The 16,738-nt window shown below is 39.6% G+C and overlaps 1 protein-coding gene across 2 annotated transcripts in view; it reads left to right on the plus strand.

Moving 5' to 3' along the window:
- The window catches only part of LOC111873411, a 650,279-nt gene that overhangs the window by 662 nt on the left and 632,879 nt on the right, over nt 1-16,738 (plus strand). The gene's annotated exons all lie outside the window — the stretch shown is intronic.

Below are 16,738 nucleotides of genomic sequence, written 5' to 3' on the forward strand. Positions count from 1 at the left end.
GCCTTATTTATATTGAGGGTGATACATTGGAACATTTTATTCCCTGCGCTGTTGTACGTCAAATTGGATATCAGAATATGATCTTTTTAAAGCTTTGCTCATTATCTGTCAACAAAGAAGATAAATTAGGGACAACTGTGCTTCTGGGAGCTCTCAAGAATATTCCAATTAAGTAAACAACTATTTTAACACCAATGTAGGGATGTTTCGTGATTTATTGCATGTCAGAAAAACAAAACCTGTTAATATGTTGCAGTTATTTAAGTATTTCCCCACAGGCTTCTAAATACTTCTTGGTGACAATTAAATTAACATAATTTAGCGCATTCCTAAAAAAAATGAATATGCAGCCATCCACAAAATACTCTAAATGCATTAAACAAAATAATTTGAGGCCATATTACATGCTGCAGCATCTAACAAATAGACATAAATGACCACTTTCTGTCCCCAAAACAATTCCGATTCTCTAACACGATTTCTGCCGGGCAATTGCCAAGATCTGTCACTTAATTTTAGTTCAATTTTCGTTAGTCTGTATCTTCAGGAAATAATACGCAGAAAGCATTCATGTAGGCATAATTAACTTTAAAACTTTCAGAAGTAAGCCATTCTGTAGCAGTATAAACACATGTTTTTCTCATTTAGTTATATTTATGGTAATTTAAATATTTTTCAATTTTACGGGAATTTAGTTGGGAAACCTGTAGGCCTGTATTAAGATCAGTAAAATTTACGGTTTTCGTTATGTATTATCGATTCGACGTTTATGACAATAAAGATAAGTTAAAAAACGTGTAGATGAAACATTTGCTTCATTTTCGTCTTCTTAAACTGGCGTATTTTTCATTCAAGATGGTTTGTAGGCTACTTCGGGGGGATGAAAGTACGCTCGAGATTATAAGAACCCGGTTAAGAGACCAAAGTTTAATGAGGAACACAGTATTGAAATGTATCTCACATAAATGGGGTGTGAATGTGTGGACTGGATGCAACTGGCTTAGGATAATATCCATTGGCTAGCTTCTGTCTTCACGGTAAAGATTCATCAGGTTCCATAGAAGGCGAAAAAATTTTTAACCAGCTGGAAGAATACCAGCTTCTCAGCAGAGAGACTGCTCTGCAGATGTACTTAGTTCGTATCAAGGCGGGCATTTAATCAGATATTCTCTAGAAAGTTCAACATGCCGATAAAGCACGTAACATTAAATATAACCCATTCAGTATTGCAAACTTATATATACTTCGTTAATATTTATAAGATAAAACATATTTTGCGTAGTTGAAGTAGCAGTCAGACCTGATCCAACAATAGACATTTTTATTTCTTTTAGCAAGAGATATTTAAACAGCTACATTTTTACATATAACATTACTGAATACAAAGGGTTGAGACGATGGTGTATAATGCTCAGACTTGCTGGGTTTTTGGACCTTGTCCATCTTTCGGTATTCTAGAAACTATAAAACTTAGCGTTTCGGAAACTGGACTTTTTTTAATTGCTAGTGGGGTGGGACTAAGTCCCGTACTGCGGCCACTTCTGGCCTATTGTACCAGCCCCAGATGATAGGTGAGGGTGGTTGTGGAGCAATTGGCGGAATGAAGATTGGCAGGGGAAACCGAATTACTCGGAGAAAACCTGCCCCAGCGTCCTTTGTCCACCACAAATTCCACTTGACCAGGCCCGTGATCGAGCCCGGGCCGCCGCGGTGGGAGGTCAGCGACTAACCTCTTGAGCTATGGCGCGGCCCCAAACTGGACTTCATTCCGTCTTCGGGTGAAGGAGGGGGAGAAACCTACTTTTCTGGGTCGCTTAGAAAGAGCTAACCTCAGTCACTGCTGATGCTATGTTACGGAAATACAGAAAGGCATAGAGGCATGACTTTCATATGAAGAATATATATCTGTTAATTTAATTTGGAAGAAAATATTTTAACGTGACTAAGTATGTTCGCTCAAGCTGTAACATTTCTGACACGTGTTCGAGAGAAAACCGGCGCGAATCTCAACAGAGACGCCGTGTATCGGATGTTCCTTATGTATCCCTCCACAGAAATCCCTACATATTATGTCACGACTATTTCTTTCCTCTTTATTATTCACTAAGCAACTTATCGTTCGACGCCACATCGTCTGAGATACTGACAGCATCATTAAATAAGCCGTAAATTTATAAATGCATGAAACAAAACAAACTCCGCTGCCTGTAGTCCGCAAGCGAAGTATATCGACCGAGCCACCGCCGCTTGTCGGCGAAGTTAGTGCTAACTTTTGCGGATAGAAAGTGTTATATGGTCATCGCAACGGATCCCCACTGCCGGTAATCTCGGTCTTCTAGCCCGGAGCCACTATTTCCTTGAAATAGCTCCTCAATTATATAAATGCATATATAAATAATATTCTGGCTTGAAAATTTCTGCTGTTAGTTTAGGAAATATTCCATAAAATTTAATTTACATTTTGTGGTAGAATGGTAATCCGTGTAATTTCATCAAAATTTATTCCATGCAATCGCAAATCATATAAGTCGAGGACGAATTGGCGTGCATATCCCGTTTAACTAATATAGTCACAAAGTGCACCCTTGTAGCATAGGAGCTGTAACGCTCATGTGAAATGCTGCCACAAGAGGCAAGGCTTAAAATACTTCTCAGGATGTTCATTTTCTACTAAAATGGAAGCATTCTCTAAATTATCATATCATCACAGCAGCGCACTTAGTGTTCTCTCATAATGCAGTCCGGGCACTCGTAGTCTTTTGAACGAATACAAATATGTTTTTTTTAAAGACAACGCATTGTGAAGTTACGTGAGGTTTATAGTGAGCGAATGGTGAAAACACGCTCAATCTCAGTAATGCACAGTTAAGTTTACTTTCAGTAGTAGCCCTTACGTCGAATATAATAAAACTGGTGAAAATTCGGATGCCTTAAAGGGTTCTGTGGCTTGCGTATAATGTAAAGGTGCTGCATGGGCCGCGCCATAGCTCAAGCGGTTAGTCACTGGCTTCCCACCGCGGCGGCCTGTGTTCGATCCCGGGTCTGTTAAAGTGGGATTTGTAGTGGACAAAGTGGCGCTGGGGAAGGTTTTCTCCGAGTACTCCGGTTTCCTCTGCCAAATTCCACCAATTGCTCCACAATCACCCTCGCCTATCCTCTGGGGCTGGTACAATAGGCCAGAAGTGGCCGCAGTACAAGGAACTTAGTCCCACCCCACTAGCAATAAAAAAAAGGTGCTGCATCAACCAGTTTACTTGCGGACAAAGGAAGATTCACTTAAAAATTGAAGTCAAGGGACAGTGTCTGAACTTCTTTATTGATTATTTCAAAGTCTGTGGCTATGGTTGATTTATGCGAATGTTATGTTACATATTGTCCATTTTCTGTGACAAGCTGTAGGCCTGTTCTATAAATAAGAATATAAGAACAAAATAACGACCCTTTCTAGTTTCTCTCTTCCGTCGTCTTCACATTGCTCTTTGTTATACTGATCGATTTGTCATTGCTTTTCCATTCTTTATTATTATTACCATTAACACTAATACTAATACGCTGATCGATTAATAAATTGCAGCTAATCATCTGAAGATGCTAGTATATCCAGCTCCCGAAATCTCGTCAGTATTGAACAAACATCAGACAACGTGCAACACCCTCCTCTAGAGTTCAGCAAAAGGCTCTTCAAATACATTTTCATAACGTCGAAATCTGAAGTTAATCAGCGAAAGCAACACTATTTAAGGTCGAATGATGGTTTGGTTAGTAAGTAATGAACTGGGAAGGACGTGGAAAAAGACTGAAATAAATGTATCAACATGCATTTAATGAATTAATGCTCCCTTTAGTGGCCGTGAAATAATGCTAACATTCTGTTTCGTACTGAACAGTATTTGCATATATAAGATTTGAGGTTTCCACGGCGCTGACTATGAAGAAAGCAGTCTCCTAGGATGTGGCACAGCGTAGATGTGGTGCCACATCCCAGGAGACTGCTTTCTTCAATATTTGCATATTTTCAAGAAATACTAAGTAGGTCTCTATTCACTTGAAGTATAATCTCATGTTTAATGACATCATCATCATCAGTAATCTGTCAGACGACAGGTCCACAGTCTCTTCCAAAACAATTCCTCTACTTAATGCGATCTAGAGCTTTCTCCTTCAAATGACAGTATCCTCTTCTCTCCCCAAGGTCATCCAGCATCTTCTTACGTCTTCTTCCTCGTCTTCTTGTCACTTCTATCCGCCCATCTATCTTTCCTTCAATAACTTCTTTTAGAAGGCAGTTTCTGCGTAAAACATGACCAATCCAATTAGCCTTCCGTTTTCTTATTTCGTGTAGGATATTCCTCTGCTCACTGACTCTAATTAACACTTCTTCATTTCTCACATAATCGGTCCAACTAATCTTCTCCATCCTTCTCCAACACCACATTTCGAAATTTTCTAGATGTTTAATGAGATACTTGTTGTTATTGGGTATGTGAGTATATTGTAAACAAATTATCATTACTCTTCTTCTTTTGAGTACAGTACTCAGTTTGTCCTCTGCTCTCTTCTTTTCTATATTCGTCCGTGTTCATGGTGAAACACGAACTGCAGAGGATGTGTGTCGTCAAGAAGAATGGGAAACCCGAAGTGGGGGAAAGATTTCTTAGAAATCAGAATATTGTAATGGAATTCATCTTAAGAGGCTAAATGAAACAGTAAACATTTGTCAGATCAGTCAGCTACGGATCTGAGTTCGAATATGATGCGTTTTTGGTGATCTGGCTCGTTTGTTCTTACGTTCATATAATTCCACAAATATTAGTCACGATTATTATAGTACAGTTAGTTCATTTTACAGATGCTGTATCGCCGGAACCATTTGTTCCAGCCATGTCTAATTTGCTTCCAGTTTTGTCTAAGTTGTACGAGGCCATCGAAGACTGCGGCAACCGTGTCCGAACTTATTATTATTTTTTATTGCTAGTGGGGTGGAACTAAGTCCCTTGTACCGCGGCCACTTCTGGCCTATTGTACCAGCCCCATATGATAGGGGAGGGTGATTGTGGAGCAATTGGTGGAATGAAGATTGGCAGGGGAAACCGAAGCACTTGGAGAAAACCTGTCCTAGTGCCACTCTGTCCACCACAAATTCAACTTGACCAGACCCGGGATCGAACCCGAGCCGCCGCGGTGGGAAGCCAGAGACTAACCGCTTGAGCTATGGTGCGGCATATCCGAAACTATATCAACCGAACTGAATAGAGTCCCACTCGCTGAGCTGGGGCAGAGACAGACATTCATTCGGTTTCAGTCGACTGAGTCATACAATATGGCAGAAGAAAACAGAAATTTTTTAAAACATATGGTCTGCCTTTTCAGTATTCGAGTGGGCTTGATTCAGTTGATGTGACAGAAAACTTAGTCTCGAAACATTGGGAGTTATTTATATAAGAAAACGACAAAAAAGATAGTTGAGCTTTCTTGTTGGGTTAGAAGTTATTTGTATAAGTAATGAACCCATGTAAGAAATAAAACTAAGTCCATGATTTATTTAAACCGTCTTGCAGTGCATACACTCATTTATCTCCTTCTCTCCCTCGCACTACATGTTTCGGCATAATAATGCCATCTTCAGGTGCTTACTTATCCACGCCAAACTAGTNCGTGGATAAGTAAGCACCTGAAGATGGCATTATTATGCCGAAACATGTAGTGCGAGGGAGAGAAGGAGATAAATGAGTGTATGCACTGCAAGACGGTTTAAATAAATCATGGACTTAAATCAGTGCAACAGGACGCTAAAATATAACATAAATAAAACTAAAACTAACTCCAAGACACTGAGTTCTTACTGAAAGTTTGATGGTCACTCGCATTTTAAAGTAATCCCATATCTTTTGTGGGGCACTGAGGTCCTTGTCCTGAGCCAGATGACTCCAGATGAACCTTACTTATCGCCTACGAGACGGTGTTGCTGTATATTCCTGCGAAAATTTGAACGTCCCTTATTTTGTGTGCTGGAAAAAGTTAAGGCCGATGCAAATCAGTACACTCTATGAAAGTTCGTCATCACTGTACTCTCAAGTGTCATCAATAATTAACGTGACGTCTACTAAAGAACTCAGCAGGATTACTACAATCCAAGGGGCACTGGAAGTATAAGTGGAAGCTGCCATATGTTCACTACTGGTAAATTTTCAGGATGCGACGCTTAAAATTTTGAGATTAATCCATTCGTTTGCGTTGCTTATTCAGTATACGAAGTTCTAATTTTTCATCTGCCATGAACGAATCAGGCCCAAACCTATTCCGAGCTCGTAGCTTCTTGAATTACTTCTTATGCATTTATACTTTCCTTTGTTTTTTATTTTAAAGCTCTGTCAGCATCTCATACCGTCTTGCATCGGTGGTAGGATAAGTGACGAACAATGAACTGCAAAGAACTTGGAAAGAAGTGGTCATGGCCAAGGTACTGCCTCTGAATTTGCCTGGAGAGATTAGTAAACACGAAAACCTCAGTCAGTATAACAGGTGCTCCAGTCGAGATTCGAACAGAGCATTTTCCAAGTACAAGCCTGAGCTTATACAGCAAACCGTAGTTTTAACGGATGACTAGGGGGGACAGCATGTCCGTTATTTCCGATGTCCGCTGTAACCGAGTGAAAGGGTATTCACGGAAGTACTTCATAGGATACATAGCCAATATACGCAATAAATATAGAAACACAGTGTGATTACATAACGGTTTTTATGTAGTCTTTTTTTTTTTTTTAAATAATTTTATAACTACAAAATCTTCTTAGTGCCTCAAAACCTCCAAAAATTCACAACAGTACCCAGCCAGATTTTGTCCGAATACTGGGGTGCTCTGTAACGAAGGTTTACTGTACTATTCTACCTGGTGAGTCTATGTTTTTTGTTTATACGTAAGAACAATTCCGCCGGCTCTGTTATCATCATAGAGGAGTGAAGAGTACAGATTAGAAAGCTCAACACTATGCGGATTTTCATTATTATATATATATTGCGACGTACAGACCCGTTGCTAGTCAACGGCTCGATAAACACCTCGAGAGGAGATAGATTCTGGGTAAACAATCCGTTGCTAGGCAAAACCTACAACAATACGCGACAATTGCTAGGCAGTGGACGTGTTTTCTATGGAGTCCACCCCGAGGCTATGTAATGTCGAGTGAACCTGGCTCCAGCAGTTCAGTTCAGTAGAGAGAGACCTGGGCAGTAATGGGAGAAGGGTTCAGCTGAAGGTTTGTTGAGTTATTGTGATTACGAGTGATTTTACATGGAATGATCAATAAATGCAATTACCAATCCAGACCTCGACCATAGTCATTAATACACGTGGCAATATAAATTTCAAAGCTTTTAAATATATTAAACAAATCATTAAGTATACCAGTCTCTCAGGTAGCTGCTTATAGTTGAACTAAACCATCATCTGTCACTTAGTGTACGAGAAATCCGTCGAGCAGTAGCCGAATAAGCAATCTCTGTTTGGAACCTGTAACAAACGTAGATGAACGTAAGTACTTGAAAATGTTTTAAGATGGCGCCTTTATGAACAGAGCATACACACGTCAGTAGGGGCAAGCTGAAGCGGCTGTGGAAACATGAACGTATATCAGTTTGTGGGAAGCGGCTACTCATTACAGGATGAGTTATATGGACCGCTTTGCTGGGGATGGGGCTTATCAGATAGGTCACAGTTCAAATCTCGTTGCTGCCAGATATCGTGGCACAGATAGCATATTGAAGGACCAAGGGACGTTTGTTCCTAAATTTTGCGGACCTGCTTGCACTTCAAATTTTACATCCGTTTGAGGAACACAAGGGAATACGGTATATGCAGGGAAGCATTAAAAGTGTTTACTAGTTAGGAAGTAAGCAGACAGATATATCTACAGATTTGGAAACTAGCGCTTACGTCATTTTTTAATTAACGTTCTACAAAGGATTATGCATATTTTGTTTTAAAATTTATGCAATAAAGGAAGAGTTCCTTACAGAAACAAAGAAGGGAAATTGTATTCTGCTTTAAAACCAACATTCTTCAGAATGCGTTCTTATTGATTTTACATATTCACTGGCCCTTGTAAACATTTTTAGGTGCTTTGTAGACGTGTGGCACGCTTGTTAATTTCTCTCAGTTCGGTGAACGCTTGAGTTAACTCGAACCCCTTGGCGGATTTCCATGAAAATCAGTAGAGAAAATCAGAGCTTGTAGAGTAGGATTTTATTAACAAAAATGGGCCAAAATTAAATACTGCAAGACATTTCAATGTACAAATATTCAAATGTACTAAATTGTAATTGTATCTGTTACTATGTATCGATGTTAAATTTAGTTTAGCGCTCACAAAAGAAATCCATTGAGCGTTTTTAAGAACAGTGTCCAAAGTGGAGGAAGTACGAGGAAGAATGATAATATATGACGTATTATCTCATAATTTGAATTCTTTTTGCCAGTTTTTATTAGGGATTCTAATCAAGGAAGATAAGATGTCAGGGGTATGTTGAATACATGAGTGACAGGAAAATTGCGTGTAAAATTTTAATCATAAACCCCGAAGTATGAAAGCACACGAAAGAGACGATTTGGTGTCATACCAACATTTATAAGACAAAATGTAATATTGTAAACTAGGTCAATCTTCTTCAGCATTGGATTCAGTGTCTGGCTGTGTTGGGAAATCTAATGAACTCATGCTTCCCTGTAGGTTGGTGAATTTCTCCTTCGGCTGCAAGGCTCTGAGCTTCTCAAGAAAGACTCTGCTCCAAGAGGTTCGTTATGATGTTGATTTCTAAATAATCTACTAATCTACATTATAACAAACGTGTTTGATGTTGTTGCTGCTGAAGCACCAGTCGACTGCGATTTATGTTATTAGGAGAGATATTAATGGAATGCGTGTTATTCGGGTGTTGCTTCTGCAGCTTAACATTCCACAAATGCCAAAGCTAACTTGTGGTTTTCGTCTGAGAGGAACGTAGTGTACAGGTTAATTGCACTTCCGCGCTGAACAGTTGCAACACGTTATTGGTCTATCCATCATCACGCACACACAACATCAAGCTGTTACATAGCACCCACAGTCATCCCAAAAATTATTAATCGCGGCTTAAAATATTATTTTATACACTGTAACGGAATTTCTCAAAGCGTTTCCAGGCAACGGCTCGGTAGACACTTTCCAACTTGCAACAATGAAAGATGTGTCTCAGTGGATGAATGTTACAGATCATTGGTAGGCAGCAGTCTGTGCGCCAATGAACTCGCTGTCTAGGAATCACGTAACTTATGTTTTCTGTGCAGTCAGTGCGGAGACTATATAACGAAGACCTGTTGTAGCTTAGATTAGTGCAGAATGCAGAGTCCAGTGCAGTGTAGTAAAGAGTTCAGAAGAGTTCTTATTTCAGTTCCTAGGTTTCCGGGTGATTGAACAAGAAATGGCAAGAAGACTTCATAGTGATTCGAAGTGCTAGTTTCTGTGTTATCCGTTGCTAGGATACGACTAGTGAAAACTTAGTATCCTAGTGCGTGTGCAGCGGTGAGCTGGAAAGTGTGTAAATCAGCGATAGCGCTGTATTAAGTGTGATTAAGAAAACTAGTAACAGGAGTGCAAATATATCCAATCATCCAAACTAGAACCTGTTATTTTCAACACGCATAACTCCCTACTCGTGACAGTATTACATACCGAACCCTGTGAGATCTGAAAAGTTTTGAATGGAAGAGAGCAATTCGGACACGAATTTTTAATGGAGGGTAATGAACAGTAAGAACAAGAATATTATAGACCTGTAGAGAGGAATAAATTACTTTAAGAGGTGTTACCAGCCTAGCAGTAACTTAGCGAAGGATGAGAATGGTGATCTGCTTGCAGATTCCCACAATATTTTGAACAGGTGGAGGAACTACTCCTCTCAGTTATTGAATGTACCTAGGGTCAGTGATATTAGGCAGACAGAAATCCATATAGCTGAGCCGTTAGTACCTGATCCTAGCCCTTTTGAGGTTGAAAGTGCTATTGCAAAATTGAAACTGTATAAATCCCCAGGTAGTGATCAAACTGATTCAAGCAGGAGGCGAAATATTACGTTCTCAGATCCACAAGCTAATTAATTCTATTTGGCATAAGGAAAAATTGCCTGATCAGTGGAAGGAGTCTATTATTGTACCAGTGCACAAGAAGGGTGATAAAACTGACTGTAGTAATTATCGGGGGATATCACTGCTATCAACTTCGTATAAAATTTTGTCCAATATTTTTCTTTCAAGGTTAAGTCCATATATAGACGAAATTATTGGGGATCATCAGTGTTGATTTCGACGTAACAGATCAATTACAGATCAGATCTTTTGCATTCGTCAGATATTGGAGAAAAAATGGGAGTACGATGAGACAGTACATCAGCTATTCATAGCCTTCATGAATGCCTATGATTCAGTTAGGATGGAAGTATTGTATAATATTCTGACAGAGTTTGGTGTACCCATGAAACTAGTTAGGTTGATTAAAATGTGTTTAAACGAAACGTATAGTAAAGCGCGTGTAGTTAAACATTTGTCTGATAAATTTCCTATCCAGAATCATCTAAAAAAGGAGATGCTTTATCGCCACTCCTTTTCAACTTTCCTTAGAATATGCAATTAGGAAGGTCCAAGGAAGCCAGGTGGGACTGAAATTAAATGGGACACATCAGCTGTTGGTCTACGCCGATGATATGAATCTACTGGGTGATAATGTAGATACCATAAAGAAAAACACACAAACTTTAATTGACGCAAGTAAAGAGGTTGGTCTAGAAGTAAACACAGAGAAAACTAAGTATATGTTACTGTCTCGTCACCAAAATGCAGGGCAAAATCATGAGATAAAGATAGGAAACAGATGTTTTGAAAATGTGGCACAGTTCAGATATTTGGGAACAACGATGACAGATCGAAACCTGATTTAGGAGGAAATTAAGAGGAAATTGAACTCGGGTAATGCTTGCTACCATTCAGTCCAGAACCGTTTGTCTTCTCGTCTGCTGTCCAAAAACATAAAAATTAGAATATACTGGGCTATAATTTGCCTGTGGTTCTGTATGGTTGTGAAATTTAGACTCTGACATTAAGGGAGGAATATAGAATGGGGGTATTTGAGGACAAGGTATTGAGGTGAATATTTGGACCGAAGAGAGATGAAGTGACAGGAGGTTGGAGAGAACTGCTTAATGAGGAGCTTCATAACTTGTACTCATCTTCAAGTATAATTAGAATGATCACGTCAAGGAGGATGAGGTGGGCAGGTCATGTAGCACGAATGGGGGAGACGAATAATGCATGTAGGATATTGGTGGAAACGCCAGAAGGAAAGAGATCGCTGGGAAGACCAAGGCATAAGTGGGTAGACAATATTAGAATGGATCTTAGAGAGGCAGGATGGAATTGTATCGATTGGATAGATCTGGCTCAGGATAGGGACCAGTTGAGGGCTCTTGTGAACACGGTAATGAATCTTCGGATTCCATAAAATCTGGGAAATTCTTGATTAGCTGAAGAATTGGCGGCTCCTCCAGAAGGGCTCAGCTCCATGAGTAAGTAAGTAAGAAAGAAATGAGAATTCATCTTAAAGTTATAGGACATGAGATTGTGGACTGGGAACATTTATTTCAGGATAGTTGCCTATGGCAGGTTTTTACGAATTTTCAAATGTACTCCCGAGATCCACATAAAACCGAAATTTCTTCACGATCTGAGTGATTATTAGATTTTCAAGAAAGACTCTGCGCCCTGTGATTAATTGGTCTAAATGTGGACCATAATGTTGGAATATTCCAAAGGGTTCTGGCGATGGTGTATAATACTCAGAATTACTGGGTTTTCCGACTTTTTCCATCGTTGGGTAATCTAGAAACTATAAAACACAGCTTTTCAGAAAGTGGATCTGTTTCCGTCTTCAGGTAAGGGGGGAAGACACCTACCCTGTTGGTTCCCAAGGGACCCAAAAGAATAAGTTCCTTCCCCCACCTTCTCACGTGAGGACGGAAACAGATCCAGTTTTCGAAAAGCTGTGTTTTCTAGTTTTAGAATACCGGACGATGGACTAAGTCCAAAAACCCAGTAATTCTGAGTATTATGTTAACAGGGTAAAGCAAACTCTCTGCGGATAACATCCGTAATGAAGTGAATATGCAACGCATGAAGTTTTAATTAATAACATTGAGATTTTTCTTTAGAATTTAGAGCAATGTTGCTGAATTCGAATCCTAAACAGCCGAGCTTCTTCTATATAAAGTATTTGATAATATTGTCGAAAATAATGCTAGTGTTAGGAGAAGTTGCATATCATAATAAAGTAGTTATCCCTGTAAGAGGCCGTGAAGGCTCATAGGTTTGTGAGAGGTTGAGGCTTCCACATCTTCTAGACAATCTGCTTACAGATGCCGATAAGGTTGTCAGCCTTACGCGTCGGCCACCCTTTACTCCCCAGCAAGACTCCTGGTACTCATTTGGGTTAAAGTTGTAGTCGACCCCAGGGCCATAGTGCGGCTGGAAGAATTAGGTGAATTGAACATATCCACCTAATCGGGGCTCGAACACGCGATCTTCCAGCTTGTAGCATAGTGCCTCAACCAACTACGCTACTGCGTGTCCCGCGTATCATAATATATGAAAAAATTATAAGTTATAACTTGCTTTATAAAATGTGTGTCGATCTACTCAAGAGTTATTTGGGTCCAGATTAGGCTTCCTGCAAAGCGGAAACCGCACTGATAAAGCTTAACCGTAATTCACTTTGATTGAAGTATTTTAGGCGGATATTTATGACACACATGTAATCAGAATAGATTCTTAGAAAATTATGAAGCAATTCTCTTGTGATGTTGGCGTCATTGTCATATATTAGTGTTACAAAAAATTTTTGATGTCACAAAACTATGGGAAAAAAAATCCATTCTTTTTCCTTTATTTGAAGAAACTGTGTGTCTCTTTGTAACTAAAATTTACAGAAATCTGACTCCAGTCATTCCACAAATTATAAAATTAAAAACATGCTTTTCTTGTACTTCTTTACTTTTATATTTAGGTTTAATATTTATAATTGTTGAGTAATGAGTACAAATTCCAGTCGGGAAACAGTAGAGAGGAATTCACTCATGGAGCTGATCCCTTAGTCAAAAGCCGCCAATTGTGTAGCTACTCAAGAACTTCCCAACCTTCTATGGAACCCGAAGATTCATTACCGTGTTCACAAGAGCTCTCCAATGGTCCCTATCCCGAACCAGGTCAGTCCAATCCATATCATACCACCCTATTTCCCTTGAGATCCATTTTAATATTGTCACCCACATACGTATTGGTCTTCCCAGTGGTCTCCTTCCTTCCGGCTTTCCAACCAATGTCCTATTTGCATTCCTCCTCACCCCCATTCGTGCTACAAGCCCTGTCCATATGATCCTCCTTGACTTCATCATTCCAATTATATTTTGAGAAGAGTACAAGTTATGAAGCTCCTCATTATGCAGTTTTCTCCAGCCTCCTGTCACTACATCTCTCTCCGGTCCAAACATTCTCTTCAACATCCTGTTCTCAAACTAGGGAGTATAATATTAAAATGTGTTTTGGAAAATAGGTTGTAAGAGTATATCCTGGAAACATCTGGTGGCGAATCTATATAAATAAAAAATTAATCTACGCGTTTCATGAAAGGCATATGATTTCTTGACTGACCGATAGTTAGTGTTCCATGAAGTTAGTGTCAGCAATTTATACTACAAAGAAGCAAACTTGTATTCGATTCTAAAACAACGATTTTTATGGACTCTTTCTCCTGTAATATTCTGTTGCTTGTCGTCGTAGTTCGTCTTTGGCACTTAATGGAGGACTCTTAAACACCTCCATTAAGACTAGCTTGAAGGCATTCTGTAGTAATTTTTGCTTCCCGTTTTATTTTTCTGCTATTAAAATGGTATATATCAACAATGGCACCAAGAAATATGGCAACTTTATTCTGGAACATTCTGTAGTTACTTTTGAGGAGTTTTCTTCTTATTCTTAAAGAACAGAATTTAATCGCAAAGGTTTAAGATAAGAGTAACTTCACCGACAAGCGGCGGTCGCACGTTCGGTATAGTTCTCTTGCGGACTAAAACCACGGATTTTGTTTTGTTTTGTTTGATCAACCATCAGGGCTTAGCGGAACTTCGGGAAGAAATCACTGTGGGCCTTGAAGTAGCCATACCCCAGTGAACGCAGTCTGGCCACAAGTGTACATCTGAACGATATCATAAAGCAAGCGAAAGAAAGGTTCCCGAGAAAATTCGTAATCTGAAGAATAGAATAGAGTTCATAAGGTTTCCGAATGCGTTACTTTCATGTCTTTGTTCCTTATTGGTCTTGTGTTAATTTGTTGTAGATACAGACATGTTTCTGTAGACACTGCCGCGTTAGATATATCACACATTGCGCTCAGAGTCAATTTCCTTGTATTGAGATCTTTACCAGATCGAAAGACTTTTCAGTTAGCTTGTTATGTTTATATCATTGTTTTCTACAAGTATTTAGAGCGAAACATTTTTAAAACAATCTTAAACGTTCGCTTTTAATTCATAATATTGTAACCTGGATGGACACAGCGTTGCTAGGTAACTGACCGTTAAACACCTCGTGACCAAATACACTCAAGGTAATATTGGAAGTGCGGCGTTTTCTATGGAGTCCGTGCCGCGACCGTTGCTATGCGATCGCTCGGTAAACGTTTCAACAGTATAGGCTGTTTTTTGCGTGGTCAGTGCGGAGGCTATATAACGACAGTTAGAGGCAAGTGACCCTGCGAGCCGTAAGAGGCGACGAATAGGGAAGTCTCAAATCTGAGACAGTAAAATGTGGTCGCAAGTCCCAAGGGACTCAGACCCGAGAAAGGCTGCACTGGCAAGGGCCAGCATCATATACAAAAGGCAGACCCGTCTTCTTGTCATAGAGGGCACCCACAAAAACAAGACCGTAAATGCCAAACAGTAATAAATATCTGGTCATGAGCCCCAGATGGGACTCGACACCAAGACTGACTGACTGACCGTCAGTCGCAATGTGACTTGGACTTGGACTTGAGCAGATTTCAATGTTTTGGAGTATTTGAGGGTGTTTAAATGTTTAAGTGTGTGACAGACACGGGAAGTTCGTCGTGTGAAGACTTGACGTGTGATTGGAAGACTTTAATTTTGTGTAAAACTTGGAGTGATCTGAAGCGCTTGATCCTGTGATCTGATTGTGTTACCAGGAGAGGACTAGTGTGTGTGTGTGTGTGTGTGTGTGTGTGAATGCAGCAGTGTAATTAAAAGAATGTGTAACCAAGCTGCTAAAAAATCCAATCACCCGAACTAGAACCCGTCATTTCGTCACGCGTACCCCCCTATACGTGGCAATATGTTAGGGGTTATGTTGAATCGACATGAAACGACACCAAAATAATATCTCATTGTAAATTTTAGAGTAGGTACTGAACACCAATTTGTATGAAAACAACCCTGTAACTTCGGGAGGACGTGTATGTGTTACCTTTATCCGCTTTTTGAAGCAATTTGTGAAGAATGAAGACCAGAATACTTTGTTATCATATTATTAAGACTACATGGAAAATATTGATTTATAATCAAGACATCAGGAAATGCGTGGAAATTGTTCTATGGTATTATTCTATTGTTGTTACAGGGGTTAGAAACTATTGTATTTCTGTGGGGTTCTCTGAATAGTTGAGCACAATCACAGTTATTTCGGTTTGGGTGCGGTAATAACAACAGAGCGCGTAAATAATTCTTCCCTACTGTTTAAAAGGCATAAAAGGCGGTTAATTTCTTCAAGCAGGTCTCTTGCATTTACTGCGAAATTAATGGAGCTGCAGAGTACACGTGTGTGTTTAAGAGAGAGATTGAGATTGAGAGAGAGAGAGAAGGAGGGATAGGCGAGGGGATGAGATTCGGAAGTTTGAATCGAAGGAACCTTTGAGGTTTTGAATTTAACGGAATTCTCTTGTCGTTAAGTTTTCGAGTCACGTGCCTGATTTGTGACTTCGGTTTTCTGGGTTTAGCCGTGCCATTACATTGTAGCTGTTGCAAACTTTTCCGTGTACATTACAATCCCACTGAAGATGACTGTAATATCCGCCAAAAGTATAGTTTTAGTTTGTTAAGTTGTATGTGTGTGTCATATAAATAGAACCCTTCTGCAAAGTACCATATATTTTCACGGTACTTCCCCTTTCTTTATCAGTTCTACGTTGAAATAATATATTGTCACGTGTTAGTGATTAGACACGGGGTTTGGTTTGGTAAATGGATTTACTGAACACTTATAAATCGTAACTGCAAGTAATTATAACGCCGTCACTAATTCTATTAGCTTCTGGTCCAAGACACGTGAACAGATGAACGGGTGGACGGACAGCTACGACACCTTCGCTGTGAGGTGACGTTGTGTGCTTTGTTCAGTTCTCTAGGAAATGTTTCTTTGTTCGAACTGTGGATTCGCACATCCAGTTTGAGCCTTGAAAATCTGAGTACGTGTAAATTTTGACAAGACAGTACTGTAGTACGTTTTATTTGTGCAAGGACCTTTATATTAAGGCAGCCATATGTTCAATGGATACCTGGGACTCTTTCCCAGTAGTTTAGGCGACCGGGACTTGAAGCCGACCACTTACATCCAACTAGCGCCGAGTCCAAGTAAACATGGGTCTATACA

This window comes from Cryptotermes secundus, unplaced genomic scaffold, assembly GCF_002891405.2.
Source record: "Cryptotermes secundus unplaced genomic scaffold, Csec_1.0 scaffold22, whole genome shotgun sequence".
NCBI lineage: Eukaryota > Metazoa > Arthropoda > Insecta > Blattodea > Kalotermitidae > Cryptotermes > Cryptotermes secundus.